Source organism: Podarcis filfolensis (genome assembly GCF_964270895.1).
Source record: "Podarcis filfolensis genome assembly, chromosome: 10".
Classification (NCBI taxonomy): domain Eukaryota; kingdom Metazoa; phylum Chordata; class Lepidosauria; order Squamata; family Lacertidae; genus Podarcis; species Podarcis filfolensis.
Genome location: NC_139612.1, coordinates 22,816,800 through 22,837,328, shown reverse-complemented (window position 1 = coordinate 22,837,328; position 20,529 = coordinate 22,816,800). Strand labels below are relative to the sequence as shown.

The 20,529-nt window shown below is 40.7% G+C and overlaps 1 protein-coding gene across 1 annotated transcript in view; it reads left to right on the top strand.

Annotated features, from left to right (window-relative positions):
* The first annotated feature begins 40 nt into the window (after positions 1-40).
* LOC310743979 (uncharacterized protein) overlaps positions 41-20,529 on the top strand; it is a 63,387-nt gene continuing 42,898 nt past the window's right edge. Inside the window, exons 1-2 of the mRNA XM_083574771.1 lie at positions 41-398; positions 19,702-19,792. The gene's annotated coding sequence lies outside the window, so the exon portion shown is untranslated. The remainder of the gene's footprint in view (positions 399-19,701; positions 19,793-20,529) is intronic.

Here is a 20,529-nt window from a genome sequence, read left to right as displayed (position 1 = left end):
GGGGTTGCTTTCTGTGTATATATGTTACGCTTCTCCACGGTTTTGCAACCAATAAGCCCTGGGAATAATATTAAGAAAAACAACAAGTATAATAGTAGTTGTCTGAAGGGTGCGTGTGCCACAGTTGTTAGTAGAGTGGGAAGTGTTTTCCATGCAAATCCTTTAGAATCCAATTAACTAATTTGTAAGGTAAACTTCCTGACAGATCTGTGGTCAGAATTGCTCTCCAGGACCTGATCAAACCGAGGAGACCACATCAGAGCAAGCAATACAAAGGCAAGCCCTGAGATACTTCTGCTGCCAAGGCCCTTCTTTGTGACTGGAGAGCGAAGTGACTGTAGTGGATCTGATTGAACTGCATTGAAGGCACAAGGGCCTTCTCGCAGCCCAACAAAATGGTAGGGCCAGATCAAATGTCTAATGTTATCCCCCCGAATGCTTGTTAGGATTGGCATTTTGTAAGATGTCAAGGGTTGTTTGGGCCATGTGGTGGCATATAAATAAAATTTGTTCAGATCGTACTAAATACATCAAGTTTGTTTTCCCCAGCAAAAGGGTAGCAGGATATGTCAGATATATTGAAGGTATGTAGCTTTTGTGCAGATATCTCTCACTGATGATAAGAGCAGGAAGAGCTGGTTCCTGCAAACGACAATTAAATTGTTGACTATGGAAACAGATCAGCAATGCGTACTCTTTATTTATTTGATTTATATCTCGCTCTATCCCGAGGGCTCGGAGCAGCTTCCTGTTGTTTGCCCTACATGTTAAATCGTTCTGCCCCCTACAGGCTCTAAACCAAATTATTTTGGAGATAGAATCTGTTTTACTCCTAGATACTGAACTACACTTTTCCCGTTACCACAGATGATATTGATTAACACTGCTTTGTTCCAATAGTGAAATAATTAATTATCTGTAGCAGCAATCGTTGACACTCTTAATACTTAGCCACCACCCACCTGAGCTCAGTTTTTAGGGGACACGAGTGGCGCTGTGGTCTAACCCACTGAGCCTCTTGGGCTTGCTGATCAGAAGGTCAGAGATTCGAATCCCCGCAACGGGGTGAGTGCCCATTGCTCTGTTACAGCTCCTGCCAACCTAGCAGTTTGAAAGCATGCCATCACAAGTAGATAAATAGGTACTGCTGCGGTGGGAAGGTAAACGGTGTTGCTGTGCACTCTGTTCTGTTGCACCAGAAGTGGTTTAGTCATGCTGGTGACATGACCCAGAAAAGCTCTCTGAGGACAAATGCTGGCTACTTCTGCCTGAAAACAGAGATGAACATCATACCCCATAGTCGAATTTGACTGGACTTAATCATCCAGGGGTCCTTACATATACCTCAGTGTTTGTTCTATCATCTATCTATCTATCTATCTATCAATCATCTATCTATCTATCTATCATCTATCTATCATCTATCTATCTATCTATATCTATCTATCTATCTATCTATCTATCTATCTATCATCTATCTATCTATCATCTATCATCATCATCTATCTATCATCATCATCATTATCTATCTATCTATATCTATCATCTATATCTGTCTGTCTATCTATCTATCATCTATCTATCTATCTATCTATCTATCTATCTATCTATCATCTATCATCATCTTTCTATCTATCATCTATCATCTATCTATCTATCTATCTATCTATCTATCTATCATCTATCTCTATATCTATCTATCTATCTATCTATCTATCTATATCTATATCTATATCTATCTACTGCCTCATTATTTTTAAGTGATTTCCTTTTCCCTGAATCTGCAAATCCCGTATGCCAGGGCACCCCTTACAATGAGGTGCCTCCTATTTACCTCCCTGTATACATTATAATTATGCCTTTATCATTAAGGAAAAGCACTGTGTGCTGCAGCAGCAGATACAAAGCACTTTGGTAGAACCGCAAAGAGGGGAAAAGAACAGAAGGTTCTAAACTGTAGGAGGAAGGCTCTGAAGAAAAAGTTTATAGAAAGTGGAGATAGCAGAAGATGCATCCTACCAAGCATATCCAAATGAGATCAATAAGTGAACTGCAGAACTTGATTGGTTTACCATGAATTACAATACTAATAGGGCTAGCACATTGCCGGTGCAGCTTAGCTGCTGCTTCCATAACTGCAACATTACCCTAGCAACATTTGATATGTGGAGACCATGTGGCACGAATTCTTCCTGTGTCAGTGGAGAGTAGCCCTTGTGTCACATTTCTGTCTTACTCCCAGCCACACACCTCCAGGTCACTCACCTTTCATTCACTAGATGGGTGGGAAGTAGCCCCACCAAGTCTCCAGTACCCAAGCTGAGCAGAAATTTGTTGTCAGAGGAGGCAGGGAAATCTGGCTGTAATTAAGACTTTGGCAGCCAAGCTTCCAGTTCCCAAAGTGGTAACAGCATGATTCTTTGTTGCATGCTGCTCATTCTATAGCCACATTGATGGGCAGAGCAATGGATGTGACTGCTGCTTCTGTGCAGTAGGCAACTTTCTAGCCTTGCAGAAATCAGAGGTGGTACATGCATGCACACCCCTTTTCCATCCTTCATCCAGACAAGCAAGAGGCATTGCCGGAATTCAAGCACACATTCTAGCCAGGCAAAAGTAATTGAAAGTAGTGAAAAGCAGGGTTGTGGATTGGGCCAGATAGAAAGAGCTGGAGGGTAATATCCCCCACCCCTCAGTTAGACCAATATTCTGATTTGGTGTTGTATTTTTCATTTTGATCGTGAATGCTTACTGTTTCTCTGCTTCACCGTCTTTTCTACACTCATTCCAGTCCAGGGCCGGCCCATGTTTTGCTGCCTGAGGCAAATGTACCTCTCCCCAAGGCAGATGCAAAAGCCAGTTGGCCCAAGTAGTTGAATCTTAACTCCAGTACTGGTGAAAGGGCAGTATCTTCCACTGCATTTGAGGGTAGGGGGTGTCAGGCAGGCCACATGGCACTCATAGCTCTGTTCCCTCACTGCACCTCAGCATCTGCCGCCTGAGGCAGCTGACTCACTCTGCCCCATTGTAGGGCCGGCCCTATTCCAGGCTATATTGGTTCTTGGGTACATTCAGGGGCTGGTGATATTGTTTAGATCAGGGGTTGTCAACCTAGTCCCTACTGCCCAGTAGTGTGCATTTCAGGATTCTAGGTGGGCGGTAGGGGATTCTACGGCACAAGGTGAATGCTCCTTCCATCGAGCACTGGTGGGCGGTAAGGATATTTTACCATCAAGAAAGATGTGTTAGTGGGTGGTAGTATAAAAAGGTTGACTACCCCGGTTTAGATCATTTGGGCGATGCTACTGGTTGCTTCTGTAGCTTCTTCAGCTGCTTCCGGGTCATTCACTGCACTTCTATCAGGTGTTTAAACATTGCAGGACTGCTAGGAACTAGGTTATGTGTACCTTTGGCTATGTCTTCTTGCATAATACCTCCTTATGATTGGTTTCCTGGGTGTGAGACAGTCCTATTCCACATGCTACCTTTTGCAGAGGTGAGGATGGCAGTGTCACAGAGTCAAGGCATTCCCGGTCCTAGCACCTACATTAGACATTTTCCCTTTTCTTTTTTTTAAATAATTTTTATTAACTGGCCAATCACATCAAATTAATCACATCACATAAATTCCGAATTACAAAGCCGAATTTTAAATTTTGTTGGGGGGACCCATATTTCAAGATCCGAAGGGGAATTCTGATCATCTTCTTGCTGCTGCGTTAATGTCCAAATCAGTCCAAATCAGTCCAAACAGAATTCATAATTCTATCCCATCTTATCTTGCTGTTTCCACATCACATCATGTTCATATATTTTCTCTTTTTTCTTTATGATCTCTTCTGATAGTCTCCTTAAGCCGATAAACACCAATAGTAATAATAATCCTATGTGAATTTTCCGTTCTTCCAATCCTCAAATCGAGATGGTTTCCATATATCATCTCCTTCATAAATAACATCGCTCTTTCCATCATAATCTCGCAAAACTGTCGCTCTTAAGTCCCACTGAGGAGTTTAACCCACAATATATAAACAGCTCTAATTCTCTCTTTCTCCTCCCAGACTCAAGACCTCTGACAGAACTTCCCAATATGGCGACGGCATTTTTAACTGCGCCATTCCAAAGCTCTTATACATTCCACGCTCTTCTTAAAACATGCTTTGGTTCGAAAGTTTATCCCTACACAGCCTTAAATCCACAGCTTAAGTCCTTAAAACGACATTTCTGACTCGTGAGGGGAGGGGATTCTTGTTTAATCACATAAGAAAAGAAAGGAAAGTTTTCCCCCCCTCCCCCATCAGTCATTTGCTGTACCGTGTCTTGGCGTATCTTCTCATGTTTTATTCTTGTCTTGTTTTATCAGAGATCTCTTCTGTTAGCAGTCTTTACTCCCCCTTCTTCCTTGAAATATGTGCATTCGCTTCATCCAAATTGTTTCTTTTGAAGTTCTTGCAGCTAGTGGCGCGAATCAGGGACGGCGTCCAGGAGTGCCGAAATCCCACAGGAGGGCTTTGTGCCTAGTGCCCCCATCCCCACAAATTCGGGGGTGGTATAGGGCACAGCAGGCAAGGGCCGTCCCCCCCACCATCCTGGGGGGGGTTAGGGAGGCTAATTACTCCCATCATAGCCTCCAAATTACCTTGTGTGGGTCGGAGAGATGTTATTGTCAGCCATCTTCCAATGCGCCCCCTAGTGGCCCCAGACATTTTCCCTTTTCAGGTGTGTCAGGTCATTCACTAATAATTCTGGTACTAGTTTAAAATGTGTGGATTTTTTTAAAAAGCCCCCTCCTCCCCCTGGTGGGTTGCTCCATGGTGTTTTTAATGGCTACACTGCTTTTAATTGGAATGTTTATCTGGTTGTTTTATTGCTGCTTTATTGTAAAACGTGTTATCTTTTTGATTCATTGTTGTAAAGTTATTTAAATTATTTTAGTAAACTTCTTCAGATGTTGCATAGAGCCAAACTGATAAATAAAGAAAATGTAAGATGTGACCAGACAGGTAATAATGCTTATAACTAATCCATAGGTGGGAGGAGAAGGATAGGTGTCCTGTGGGGAAAGGCTAGCATATATAATTTAAGAATTGCCTCTCCCCCTTTCTATTCACTGTGTTTTTATATTCACTGGTCATAATTTATAAACCTCCCTCATGTTCTTCTATACCTGTCATTTTTCTGAACTAAAATGCCCCAGTTTTTGTAGCCTTTTTCAGAGTGAAGATGCTCCAGAAACTTGAACGTTTTTGTTTTCCCTTTCTAGCTCTGAGATATTCTCTTTTGCAACGGGAAACCATAACTTTACATAATTGTAGCCATATTTATTTGATGTGTTTGTTTTCAGATAAATAAGCTTTCACTGGGACTTAATAAACACAAAGACATGTATTTCTCTTACGTTGATAAGCTTATGTTAACATATACAGCTCTCTTTAGCCCCCTGTCTTATTCCTGACATTAGCTTTCCTCTTTTCACTGCCTGAATGCAGTTTCCTGTTTGGATGTAAAGCTAAACCACAGTTTAGTGCTAGGCAAATAAACGTGGACTAGTCTCATGTTTGCATGCTGCTTCCTCCCCTATTCTTCTCCAGCACAGCCATGAGACAGTGGAAGCATCTGTTTTCTAGTTTAAACACAATCTAGGAGCCACATTTAGTTTAAATAACAGTTTATTGAAAGGGAACAAGTCATGAAACTTGGCTAACTTCAAACCCCCTTTTCCTCCTGCCATTTACTTTGACTTTTCTAGTGCCTGAAAGCACAGTGGCCAGATAAAACAAGTCAGGGTCTTTTCTGAACTTGTCTTGTTTCAGTATAAAAATGGGAAGCATCCACTTCCTGGTTTGAACTAACTAGTTTGTTGCTACATTTCAAACCATAGCAAACCATAGCTTAAACTCCGGGTTTCAAGAAATAAGCCATGAAAAGAGAAAATGCTGATGAATCAACAAAATGATTAAAAAGAAACAAAGTTGGGGGAAGCAATTTAATGAAACCCTTTTTCTAATTACTTGGTGAATGCCACAATCTTTTTGTTCTACAGTACGTATCAGTGTTTCTTGCCAGCTCTAATCTGAAGATAGCAAAATAACAAAATTCCTTAGGTGACATAGAACCTCCCTAACTAGGCTCCTTCATGTAGCTCTAAACTATGGTTTAATATTATGTTCAAACTGGGCCAGAATAACTTTTAACTCCTTGGATAGTAGCTATTTCGACTCCATCAAATTATATGATAATGGGCTTTTTAAAAATCCCGATGTGCATAATATTCTACTTACATAGGTTGGATTTCATCATTTTCTCAGTTTGGAGATTGGCTACTGCTTCTTTAGGTGTGCCCAAGATTTTGAGAATGTTTGGTAGAATTGTTCTAAGCGCTGTGGTCTAAACCACTGAGCTTCTTGGGCTTGCCGATCGTACGGTCAATGGTTCTAATCCATGTGGCGGGGTGAGCTCCCGTTGCTCTTTCCCAGCTCCTGCCAACTTAGCAGTTTGAAAGCACACCAGTGCAAGTAGATAAATAGGTACTGCTGCGGCGGGAAGGTAAACGGTGTTTCTATGTGCTCTGGGACTCATCACAGTGTCCCGTTGTGCCAGAAGCAGTTTAGTCATGCTGGCCACATGGCCTGGAAAGCTGTCTGTGGACAAATGCCGGCTCCCTCGGCCTGAAGCGTGATGAGTGCCACAACCCATAGTCGCCTTTGACTGGTCTTAACAGTCCAGGGTCCTTTACTTTTACTTTTACCTCTTTCTTTGAACATGCCATATCACAAACTGTTCTTGAACATTTCCTCAGTTTACTATATGGCAGGGGAGTAGAGGTGTGGGCTTTGAATCCTGACCATTGTGGCTCTCAGATCCTCCCCCTCCCCCCCCGGTCTGCATGATTATTAATATCAACTTAGAACCTTATAATAACGGTGTGGAACTTTCTTCTGTGGGTGACATTTTCTCTCCCTAAGCAAGAATAGTCCTGTTCTATTTTTACAATTCTAGCCTTAATAATGCTTCTGAGATCACACAGTGACTTCGTTGGGTTCAGCCCATTGTTTTCTTCATTCATGTCCTCCCTTTTCAGCTTAATTGCTAAAATAATTTATGTGAAGTGCTCTGAATACTTGAAATGCTCATATGAATTATAATCATTATTAACAATGTTATTATTTGGAAGAGAGTTCTGTGTTGTTGTTTTTAAAGAAAATCTTCCTGCTTTTATAGCTGCCATGACACTGCTGTTTAACCATGATGGCAGCCTTTGGGGTCCATTGTTCTTTGAGCCTCTTTCAATACCAGGATTAAATAACCTTCAGATCTTCTGGAGAGATTTGTCCTTAGAGTTCAGCTTTTGTTTAACTAATCCTTTCACTTTTGAGAATTCCCCCCTTTTGTTTGTAGTATTTCTGACCTGCCTTGCAGCATATTGTTCCAAAAGTGTTTGCATACTTTTACATTACAAACCCACACACTAAATTATGAATAAATCAATCAATAGTACAGGAGCAGAACTCCTAAGAGAGCATCCCCAAGCTTCTAGGATCATTGGATTCTACAGATCTCTTTCCACTGGCAGTGCTTCACACATAGTGGACTGAAGTGTGTCTCCGGACATGTCCTGAGAAAGGCCAAAAATTATGCCAGCCCCTGGACCTCAGGTAGACAGTTCCCTGATTGTTAGTGTCAATTGGAGGGTTGGTTGTTGTTGTTTTTTAAGCCTCACATGGGGGATGGGAAAGGACCTGACCCCACTTGCTATTACATTAAAATCCAGGGTAGCTAAAACCAACAGTTATTATTACATTTACTAATTTTTACTGATGTATTATTTCTTTTGGCATCTCCGTATTGGATCTAGGTGACATTCAATGAAAAAGTTTCATCTTTTGTTGTGTATTTCCCCTCTGCTCTGATTCTGTACATAAGGCTGTTCTTAAGACTGGGTTATTAATTGATTGAACGATACATGTTCTTTAACTTGCAAAGCAACATCAGAGAACTACAGCCTACTGTGTCATTTTTGTAGATTTTATATCCAGCAATATCTTTATCCATTAACTTTCACTGTTCCACCGGGTTCCCCCTGCAGAAGTTTCTGTGGTGAGGAGAGTAAGAAGAACCTGCTAATGCTTAGCAAGCCATGAGGACATCAGTCCAAGGAACCCTGGGATTTTGCATGACATTTTAATTTTTCACTATCTCTGCCCAGTGTGTAAATAACTTTTATCCAAACGTCTGATTATCTGAAATGATCTAGGCAACTGCAGGGCAATTTTCAGTAGTTCACCAAAGGGTGTACTGGAATGTTTGCCTGTCTTTCTGTCCTGACAAGTATTTAGAATAGTTCAGAAAAAACCCCCTGTAATTTGCAGCGAGAAACTACTGAGGAAATTCTTAGAACTGGGTGGTTAAGCTTCATTGCTACATGAGAGAAATCACATGCCTACAACTTTAAGAATCAGAACTTACTATTAACTGCACACCCAGGAATCTGGTTGGGTGTCTTAGTTGGAGTGTACAATTTATGACGTAGATCAGGGAGTTGCATGTGCTGTTGTTAAAAACTAGGATATAGTATGCCAGAGGTAAGCCCCAGCAGTGACTGGGCCATGGAATCTCCAGGGGTACACAGCAGCACTCAGAATGATCAAAGTAAAATATCCCTTCCTTCTAATACTGTAAGCTTTTAATTTAACAACAGAATGCTTCCGCATTCTTGATGAAGAATCCATATGGGACATCTGCTCCTTTGCCTCAAAGTATTTTCATGCATTGCAGCAGAAATCACCAAAGCAGCCACAGCACAGGACTTCTTGTAATTCACTGCCCAGGCATAGCGCAACTTTAATAGTGCAATACTATATCTGGAAGTAAGTCCCATTGATTTCACTGTGGCTCATTCCCAGGTTAAGTAGATATCGGATTGCAGCTTAAGGGGGACTTAATTAAGGTTAAGTCCTGGTCTGTTGTATTCTCTATGGAATGAAGCTCTTTCTTTTGAACAAACTAGAAGAGGATAGGATGATGGATTAAAAAAAACCCAACAACTTTTGGATATAGCATTGAATCTAGCTAAATTCTACTCAAAGTAGACCTTCTGAAGTTTGTCATGCCCATTAATCTCAGTGGGTCTACTCTGGCCATGATTAATGTTGGATGCAATGTAACTTTTTGATACAATGGGTAGCTGAAATCTCAGTCTGCTCTTAAGATACCTTGCATATGACGTGATAAAATAACTTTACGTTTGCGGGCAGTATTGCTTCTGAATACCAGTTGTTGGCAGCCACAAAAAGGGGGAAATGTTTGAATCCTGTTTGTGGGTTTCTTGCAGGCAACAGATTAGCCACTGTGAGAACAGTATGCTGGACTAGATGGGTTATTGGCCTGATCCTGAAGGCTCTTCCCACGAGCTTGTTTTCCATTTTTCCAGTGGCTGATCTCAGGCCAACTTCTCTGATCAGATTGGTCAGTGGCTCACAAGGAAAAGTTCATCACCGATTCTAGCCTTTTGAAAAGAGCAGTTCTGGTGTAAGAAAGATGCTAGAATAAATTCATACATATCAGATACAAAACCAACCGACATCCCTTGTCTGAGAGAAGGGAGTAAAGAAGGGGACAACTGCAAATTTGAAAATACTGCACAGATCTACCTCCACATTGTTCTCATTTTGTTGGGTGGGAGTAGAATCTGCCTAGAGAATGCTAGCAGCAGTATAAAAAATAAATAAATAATGTGATATAACTGAGGACAGGAGTGTAGATTTGTAGGAACCAGCAAGAAAGGAAGAACTCCAAACTCTTCAGATGGCTTTCTTTAATACACACATTTGTCAATACAAACATGTGTTCTTGTAGACACATATACGTAATATCTATGGAGATCCCTGTAAGAGCAATCCCTGGTTATGAAATAGGTCTTTTAAGGCCCATTCTCTTTTAAAGATACGTATTAAAAGAGGAAAAAAGCTCTTGATAAAACAAATGAATGGAGAATCTGAGTCCATAGCAATAATGTAATCGGAGATATATTGTGAAGGTAAGAGCTGCTTTAAAATATTCAGATGTGAAGAGCACAGGTTATTTTGGCTCACTGTGATAGCTCAGTATTAAGTATTCCCTTTTATTTAATACAAATCTCTGCAAATCCTAGTCTACAGTGAGCTTTCAAAATGAAACCATGCATACTGCAGACACTTTAAAAGATGTGCAAAAAAACCTGCAAAATTGCTCTTGTGAAAATGTGGAAAGATAAACTCATAATGCCAGTGAAAATTAGAATATATCTTTTAATAGCTTTTAAAAACGTATAATATTAAGTATATAGAAGCAAATTTGGTTTCTCTATGACACATTTGCATATTTGTCATATGATATTTGTTTTATTTGGACAGATACCTATATGACTAGAACCACCACAGAGCAGTGCCACCCACTGCTAACTCGGACAGCCACTTCAGAAGGATACCATGGTTGATGGTTCTGAAGTCTGCTGAGAGGGGGAGGAGAATTTACAGGGACACATTTTCCCTGCCTCTCCCTCAGCAAGAGATCACCATACAGGGCATCCGGGGCAGTTTCTGTGCCTAAACCCCAGCTGAAATCAGTTTCCTCTAAGAGCGCCTGGATCTGGTCCACGACTACTTGCCTAAGAACCTTGCCCAAGAAGGGGAGACTGGGATGTTAGGGAGGGATCTGCCACTGAAGTATGTACAGCACCGAGGGATCATACATTTGATCTTTATTATAGGTAGGGATAGATATTCTGTAATGCTCAGCTCCAGAACCTGACAGCTTAGGAGATGTTTGAAGTAGGATATTTTTGCTTATTGTACTGTAACTTCCTCACAGTTGCACCTTTTAAACGTAAACATGTAAATGTTTTTTATTTTTATTTGGCAGTTTCTGATTTACCACAAAAGGGCATTTGGTGCTTCTTTAATTCCCCTGCTACCTGCAATTCATTAACATTGTTTTTCGTTTTGTATCGCATTTCATCTCACTGAGAAGAAAGCAGTATGGGGGGGGGGGGAACCCTGTAAATAAATAAATTTATCAGAATTGTTGAGAGGCCCTGGGACATGGTGATACTCATTATATTCGCTAAAGTGCAATGCAGCTATAAACTTTGAGCCTTTAAAACCAGCAAAGCCATCTGGAGCAATTCTGCAACAATATGTTTTAATTACGTAACACCGGATTGCACTGCGTTGGGTAGTTTGTAATTTTAATAGCTTTTTAATAAATTCAGGATGATGGCAAAGTGTGGAAAGGCTCGTTTATTGTGGCAGGTTGGCAGCCACCTGGATATGAGCCCTTTATTTAATCCAGTCCCGGTACACAGGAACCCAACATTCATCATAATAACATGGTGTGGCTAAGTGAGATGTTTTGGAAGTATGTTAACTAGAGCTGATTATGTTTCTTACTAAAGGTAAAAAGGTAAAGGACCCCCGGACGGTTAAGTCCAGTCAAAGGTGACTATGGGGTTGCGGCGCTCATCTCACTGCAGGCCGAGGGAGCTGGCGTTTGTCCACATACAGCTTTCCGAGTCATGTGACCAGCATGACTAAACTGTTTCTGGCGCAACGGGACACCGTGATAGAAACCAGAGCGCATGGAAAAGCCATTTACCTTCCTGCCGCAGAGGTACCTATTTATCTACTTGCACTGGTGTGATTTTGAACTGCTAGGTTGGCAGGAGCTGGGACAGGGCAATGGGAGCTCACCCCTTCGTGGGGATTCGAACCACCGACCTTCCGATCGGCAAGCCCAAGAGGCTCAGTGGTTTAGACCACAGCGCCACCCTTGTCAGCTAGCCATAGTTAATATATCGATGAGCTTTGTCCTCACATGAACACTGGTTTTAAGTCGGGCAGAACATGTCACTTTCATTGAGTACTCACAGGGCAGATCTGGGGTTCTTCGTGGGAGGAAGTCCTAGGGAGGAAGAGAGAGTCCTAGTTACTGATCAACTTTATTTTGAAGTGAGTTTTTAGCGGAGAAGGACAGGGGCCACATGAGTTTAAAAGTATGATTTCTGAGCAGAAGTTTAGAACCCTGTGACAGATTCAGGTTTGCATCTTTCTGTGTTTGGATTAGGGTTGAATGCTTTTTAACCAAGCCCTCTTCAGTGCAGTATAGAATATTATAATTGTAGAGTTGGACGGGACCCTGGGGATCATCCAGTCCAACCCCCTGCAATGCAGGAATATGCAGCTGCCCCATACAGGGATTGAACCTGCAACCTTGGCGTTATCAGTACCATGCTCTAACCAAGTCTGTTGTTGAGGCTCTAGTAATAGCAAGTGATAATGTTTATTTGTCCCTGCTGATTTCTGCATCTTGAGCTGCTTCTAAAGGCTCAGGAACAGGCCAGCTTTGGTTTTTTTCTTGGCCAGTTGGCAACTCTATCCCATGATAGGTGGGATTTGGAGGAGAGCAAATACATAGTTCCCATTATTCACAGAGAAGCAGGAAGTATTTGCAGATATTTGCTGTTTCATAACCATTATAACTTCATATACATGGTCTTGTGAATTGCGGGTTCTATATACAATATTACTGTTTTATACAGTATTACCTAACCTCGCTAATTCAAAACAAGTTCAGCAAGGAGCCACTACTATTCATGTTACAATCCGGAAACTGAGTCTGAGAAGCTGTGGTTTAATATTTGACTTAGCAATGTTAATATCACTTCTGTAAGCAGTAACTGTTTTGTCTATTAAGAGTTCTGCTTCTATTCCCTTTAAATCCATGTTATATATGGTCAATTAACTGGTTTTGATTTGTCTGTGATGTTTCACTGGCCCAAATATATATTTTATGCAAATAATTGTTATATTTTGTCTTCATTCACTTCAATCAATTTCAAAACATACATTTATTCAATCAATTGCTATACCACCCTTCAATAATAAAATTCTTCCAAATGCTCTAATATCAAAGTATGACAATAAAGTACAATAAATATGATTTAATACCATCTCAGTCATTTCAGTGTATCCCCATATTATTAAAATTAACAACCAAGTGCAGTCCAACATTAAAAAGTACAGCCACCAGATCCAGATCACACTATCAGATCCCCAGCCAGAGTGGCTGTAAGTCAATGTAAAAAGGCCTGTTTGAGAGTATCCAAGACTGGGGCCATCTTAATATCTCTTGAGATTGTATTTCACGATGGTTGGGCCACTATGGGCTTTATTTTCTCCAGCCCGGTTTCGTGTGCTGGCAGGCATCTCAACAGGGCTTCAAATACATACCTTAATATTCAGGTTTGTACAGGTGTAGATGGTGCTTTAATTAACCTGGTCCCAAGCTTTCATAATCAGCACTTTAAATTGGATCCAGAAACAACTGGTACTAGCCTGGTGCAATATCTTCTGATGCTTAACAGAAGTCTGCCTTTTATACCAGCTGAAGCTATAAACAATTTCTGAATGAAAGGCAGCCTCACACACAACATGTTGCACTAGTCTAGTCTGGGTCTCACTAGTAGTAGACTGGCAACTGGCAAGGTCCGCTCTATCTAGGTGAGGCACAGATGGCGACATCACTGGTGAGCCTCTGTTGCTTAATTAAAACACATCTGTTTTTCCAGGCTTTCGGAGGGTTTGGCTGAGCCTGCTGTGTAATGCGGATTCTTTGTATTATTATTATTATTCTGCTGCTGCTAATTTGTGTCTTAGCTGCCGTTTTGTTTTAAGCGCCGTGGTGTTTATCTTGTGTTAGAAACTGCTTTGGGTCCACAGCGGTGGTGAAAAGAGGTCCACAAACTTTATAAAGAAACAAACTGGCATATCAGATTAAGCTGATGAATGTTCTTGTGGCCCCAGCTGCTCATGAAAAAGGTAAAGGGACCCCTGACCATTAGGGCCAGTCGTTGCCGACTCTGGGGTTGTGGCACTCATCTTGCTTTACTGGCCGAGGGAGCTGGCGTACAGCTTCCGGGTCATGTGGCCAGCATGACTAAGCCGCTTCTGGCGAACCAGAGCAGCGCACGGAAATGCCGTTTACCTTCCCGCCGGAGCGGTACCTATTTATCTACTTGCACTTTGATGTGCTTTTGAACTGCTAGGTTGGCAGGAGCAGGGACCGAGCAATGGGAGCTCACCCCGTCGCTGGTATTCGAACCACCCACCTTCTTATCGGCAATTCCTAGGCTCTGTGGTTTAACCCACAGCGCCACCCGCGTCCCTAACTAGTTTGTGCCAAATCCAGAAGTACTCCAAAGAGGTGAACCTTGTATTTTACGGGGAGTGAAATGCCATCCAAGACAACTTGCAATTCTCTATCTAGAGCAGCTCAAGCGATATAATGCAGTCCAGAGCAGGAGTAAACAAGGTACTACAATAAGGAATTACTCATGCAAGCGAGTACAGTTGACACGCAATTGTGACGTGTAAGTCCTTTTGGGACCTGGAAGAGGGTGGGACGACATGGGACGAGGCTCTTCAGAGGGCCGGGAATGGAACCCCCATGTGAAATACAGGTAATACTACCTGTATTAGTCAAGTTGCAATTGAGGATGGTGTAAAGCACAAAGCGCTTCCAAATCTTTATCCTTGTTCCAATTACTGCATGAGGCTTTCTAGGTCATAGCCCATAACTGAGGAACTAAGTTCTGTCAAGTTTTTATTTATATTTTCTCCCCAAATAAATTAATAAGATTTAGAATTTCTATGTTTACGTTTTTTATTTTATTGCTTAGTGCCAATAGATGAGAAAACTCCCCCACGTGCACTCATACAGTGGTACCTTGGGATACATATGCTTCAGGCTACATATGCTTCAGCTTACAGATTTCGCTAACCCAGAAATAGTGCTTCAGGTTAAGAACTTTGCTTCAGGATGAGAGCAGAAATCGTGCTCCAGCGGCGCAGCGGCAGCAGGAGGCCCCATTAGCTAAAGTGGTCCTTCAGGTTAAGAACAGTTTCAGGTTAAGAACAGACCTGCGGAACGAATTAAGTACTTAACCCGAGGTACCACTGTATAAGCTTTAACTCAAGAACTCACCACTCTTTACAGGTTCTTCTGTTCGGCCTGTTTGTCCTCATGGAAGATGAGGCACCCAAAAACAAATATAATTTCAAAAGTCAGGGGGCAAATGTGTAAATATATAGAGCACAGGTGTCCTTACTATGAGTCTGCTACTGTAGACAATAGTCCAGTATAAAGCATTGAAATTCACTATTTTGAATAATACTTTCTTTTTTTCTACTGGCATAATGCGGGTGGTAAGTAGAGATTATAGCAATTAGTCTTTTGAGAAATAATCTTTAGAACCAAAATATCATTTTAAGTCTACAAACTTAAATATGCATAAAAAGTGTTTTTCTGCATTGGGGAAAATGGTTTTTAACAGTTACTCCATTTCCCAGGTTTTCTGAGGTATTGCATTAAATGAAAAACCTCAGTCAGTAGCTTCTGCATTTGCCTATTTCTGGTGTTAATTATCTTTTGTTTGCCCTTGATAATCCTGAGGTTGGTATGCAGATAATGAAGGCTGCAGAATCATCTCAGAGTGGAAAAAACAATGGCATTGTCAATTCGGCATCACAACACTTTATAAATTATGAATGTTATCTACATTAAGGAGAATAGTAGACTTTTAAAATTACTTCCATGAATAGATTAAATTACAAGTATTATTACATTTCATTTTATTAAGTGCATCTTAGTAGTTATTAGAGCAAATGAACATGTTCTCTCAATTACATAATAACATTAGAACTAAAAATTATGCATCAACACTCCCAAATGCATAATGCAGCTTTGTATATTAATCACCCCAAACAATATTTTTCAGTTTATATGGAGACAATTATTACCTGTCCAACAATAACATTGTTATTGGTTTATTAAAATTCAAGAACTCCCTTTCTAGATAAAAGCTTGGTTTCCTTCTTTGACTATTTCAGAAAAAGGTTTCAGTCTTGGCAACAAAAATGCAAATCTTGTAATGATTCAATTTTAATCTAATTATATAAAACAAAGCTTATATATTGTACTTTTAAGTGAACTTGAGAAAGTAGCAGTAATCTGTGGCTGCTTTTTATTTTAGTTTAGGAAGAAGCAACTTAAAAAAGGAAAAAAAGTACACAAATCTGTTTTGAAGAGGTCATGTGTATGAGGTTTGTTCTAGCTACCATAATAATAGCCCTTTCCTAGACAATATTATTTTGTCATTAAAGCCACCCAGGATCTTGATTTTGTTTCCAATCCCTACAGCTGGCCGCTTAGCCCCGGCGTCGCTCCCAAGGTGGCCAGGTAAGCAGCCAATATGAAAGGCAATGGGGCAGAACACATTAGAAGGATCTCTACTGTGTTTTCTTTTAAATGTACTGTTTTTGGGGTGCAGTCTTACCACTGATAATACACTGCTAAATCCACTAGTGTCAGTGGGGCTCACAAGTGACTAGGACCAGTGCTTTTTTTCTTGGGGTATGCTAGGGTACGCAGACCCCTAAACATTTTGTGAATGTCCATTTTCTGTATTTATTTTTCCTGATTTGAACAATAAAATGGTGATTTTCTTGAGTCAAAATGAGAGTACCCCTGACCTTTTTTTTTAATAGAAAAAAAACACAGACTAGGACTGTGTGTTTATAAGGCAGCCTTTCGTAATATAATAGTTTAAATCACATACTTATGTATAGAATAAGTTTCTGAAACAAAATAGCATTTAAGTGTTTGTGTGTGTGTGTGTGCGCGCGCAGCAATCAGCTTAAGCTGGGAAAACATTTGGACCCTGAGTCCTTAATGGTTGGAGCTCTTTTCCAAAAACTGGAATTAGGAGCTGGTAACTACTGAATTGAAGACTCCTCCCAACACAGCGGGGAGGGGAACTACCATGAGCAAAGCAACATTTATTTATTTTTAGTCTCTTTCTGCAGTTTTGGAATCTAGTGGGATCTAGTTGTGCAACCAGTTCTGTGACTCAGGCATGGCCAAACTTGGCCCTCCAGCTGTTTTGGGACTACAATTCCCATCATCCCTGACCACTGGTCCTGTTAGCTAGGGATGATGGGAGTTGTAGTCCCAAAACATCTGGAGGTCCAAGTTTGGCCATGCCTGGTTTAGCTCCATAGCTTGAATCCTGTAGCAGCTTCTTATGCATACAGTGGGTTGTCATGTATGAATAGAAGTATATTATTGTGCACATACAATGGGTTGTATTTTCAGTCTCTGGAGAAGGTGGAATGATAGAATTGTAAAGTTGGAAGGGACCCTGACGATCATCTAGTCCAACCCCCTGCATTGCAGGAATTTGTAGGATCAAACCTGCAACCTTGGCGTTACCAGCACCATGTTCTAACCAACTGAGCTATCCAGTAAGATACACGAAGGGAAACAATCTTCCCTCTTAAGCTCAGATTCAGTTTTCTTCTTTCTTTGGACCAAAAGAAGAAAGAAAGAGCTGAACAACATAACTCTGATGTCAACAATGTTTTTCCCCCAGCTGTCCAAGGCTGCCTTTACATCTTTTTAGTTAGCAATGAAAAAATAATCTGATAATACACAAATGGGGGGAGGGAACCGTTTAGGAAATGAACCAGCCAATTTTGAGTTCCACCGATTTGGCTAGGAGAGTTAAGCACGTGCTTAAACTTGTCTCCTTGAAATGAATGGGATTTGGAAAGCAACCCAAACCCAAGGGCAGTTGGGACAAGCAGAGTTTGGACTAGGCAGTGTCTCTGGCTGAACCAGGGCCTGCCCAAGACATTTTGGTTGCCCAAGATGTAGCACTAAATGGTGCATCTTCCCCACCAGGGAAGAAGGGGCGAGGGATGATCTGCAACAGGAACAAGGGGGGAGGAATAATGATATATATCAGGATCTGCTGCCCCATGGAGTCTGCCGCCTGAGGTTGTTGCTGCATCTTACCTCATGGTGGCCCAGCCTGGCCAGGGCTACGCTGGATGAAGTCCTTTATTCCACCTAAGCTGGAGATACTCTGGGGCTAAGTTCTCCATCCTGGCTCAGTTGGAGCTGTGCTATTAACATATGAGAGTGCTGGAGGAGAAATAGTTAAACAGGTTACCCAATCAGGACCCAGGGGGGTGGAGTCAGAGGGACTATAAAACCAGCTCTGGGAGGGGCGAAGGGGGAGTTCGTTGGGAGTTGGGTGGTTGGTTGGGGTGGGAGTGGTTGGTTGGAGTTGGGTGGTTGGTTGGAGTGGGAGTTTGGATTGCTTTGTTAAATGTGTTTAAAAAGATAAAGGGACCCCTGACCATTAGGTCCACTCGTGGCCGACTCTGGGGTTGCGGCGCTCATCTTGCTTTATTGGCCGAGGGAGCCGGCGTACAGCTTCCGGGTCATGTGGCCAGCATGACTAAGCCGCTTCTGGCGAACCAGAGCAGTGCACGGAAACGCCGTTTACCTTCCCACTGTAGTGGTACCTATTTATCTACTTGCACTTTGACGTGCTTTCAAACTGCTATGTGGGCAGGAGCAGGGACCGAGCAGCGGGAGCTCACCCCATTGCGGGGATTCGAATCGCTGACCTTCTGATCGGCAAGTCTTAGGCTCTGTGGTTTAACCCAGCCGCTTTGGCCAAATTATGTGCTTGATTTTTAAAGGATAATTGGAAGCTTCTGTTTCCCCCATCATGATCTGTTTAATAATAATAATAATAATAATAATAATAATAATAATAATAATAATTATTTATACCCCGCCCATCTAGCTGGATTTCCCCAGCCACTCTGGGGACTGACTGTCTCTTTTTATTACAATATTAGTTCTTAGCCCTAGTTAAGAGATCTTAATTAATATTAGTTAATATTAGTACTTAACCCCATAAACAAAATGGATCCTATTCTTACAGAGGCACCAAAAATAAATGAGAGATGAATACAGAATATATATATATATATATATATATATATATATATATATGGCAGATCACAGCTAATAAATCCATCTTGAATGCAAATGCATTAATCGGAATATGTGAGGCAAAATAATAAAATGCCAAGGCATAGCTCCTTTATCATACGAGGTTTTAACAACCATTGTGATTTCCTTGATTCAGCAAGAAGATTATTTAAATGTGTGGGAAAATGCATATTCCCTAAGAATATGAAAAGGGGGCTTACTTTCCCCTGGAAGTACAATAAGGTGTATTGAGTAAATAATTGTATTTAATCTTTGTTTTCAGTCGTTTTCCTCTGTAAAGGTTATGAAAGGCTGCATTCATGATAATTCAGATGATGCCTGTGGATTTATACCCAACCGTGCATACTTAATATCAGTAAACATACTAATTGGTCACTGCATGAAAATAGGAGCAATTAGACACCTTTTACATTAGTGATGCTTTGAGTAATATAAAATGACCAGATGATCTGTTCTCTCCTGATGTTATTAGATAAAGTTAGACTTTTTATCACTGTTGTAGCAGATTAAAAATGCACAAGACAAGAAAGACATTGACTGGAACTAATGCACTTTGGTCTGACAAAATAACTAGCCTTTTTAGTTCCAATTAGCCCTCAGTTATCACGTACTAGCAACGATATCAAAAATTCAGCACCACTGGATTGTCTTTATAGCTGTCTAATTCACTCAGTCTTCATTTTTTTGCTATTTAAAAAGTTTCAGGCATTACAGAGTTAACTATTCTCTTGAAATTACTCCTCTTTAAGAAGAAAAATCATATTACTTTCTTAATCTTTCTAATTCTTCTCTCCTAAGATCATCTTGGATTTGTTCCTTTAACACCGACTCTTAGTGCAGTCCTGGTTTTCTGTATTAATGAATTGAGAAGATGACATCAGGCTCTTAGGTAAGTGCTGTAAGCTCAGTCCTATGAATTTGCAGCAAGGTACCAAGCATAAAGAAGAAATTATTCTTTGTCCATTTGCACATCAATGTTTCTTTGAAAGGTAATTAGCTTGATATTATGTAGGTAGCACACAAAAGATCTTGTAGTAGTTTGTGATCTGTCTTTTGATCATCACAAGAAAAATTTCTGCTGGGAAATGAAAGGCAGACATAATTCACTAAAATTACACTGGATCCTGTCTAATCAATACAGATAAATCAAGTGTTTGTTGTGAAATCGATCCTCTCTTTTATTGAAATACATTGTCTTGATTGTTTTAGGGATAATTATTTCACAGGAAATTTTTATGATGATTAGGTGTTGCGACAACAGTAAACTTCCTTGACACAGGGCCATCAAATGTCTGTGGTTAAAAGTGCATTTGTATCTTCTAGCTTGAAGCGTTAGAGATATCAATACTGATTTATATGATTTCAAGGAATGTAATAGGCTGAAGCCTCTTTCTTTTTTCCTTTCTTCCTTCCTTCCTTTCTTTCTTTCTAAATGAACTGTCTCCATGTTTGTTTTGCTTTTATAAAATTGTTAGCTCTTGCCAACATAAATATTCAGTGATACAGAGGTTTCCTTTTCTGCTTTTATCACTTAGTTTGATTCCTTGACATATACCATGTTGAAAAAGTCCAGATAAAGTTTTATGCTTTTTAAAAAAAGTGTTTAGGCTAGTCTTGGATTTCTGA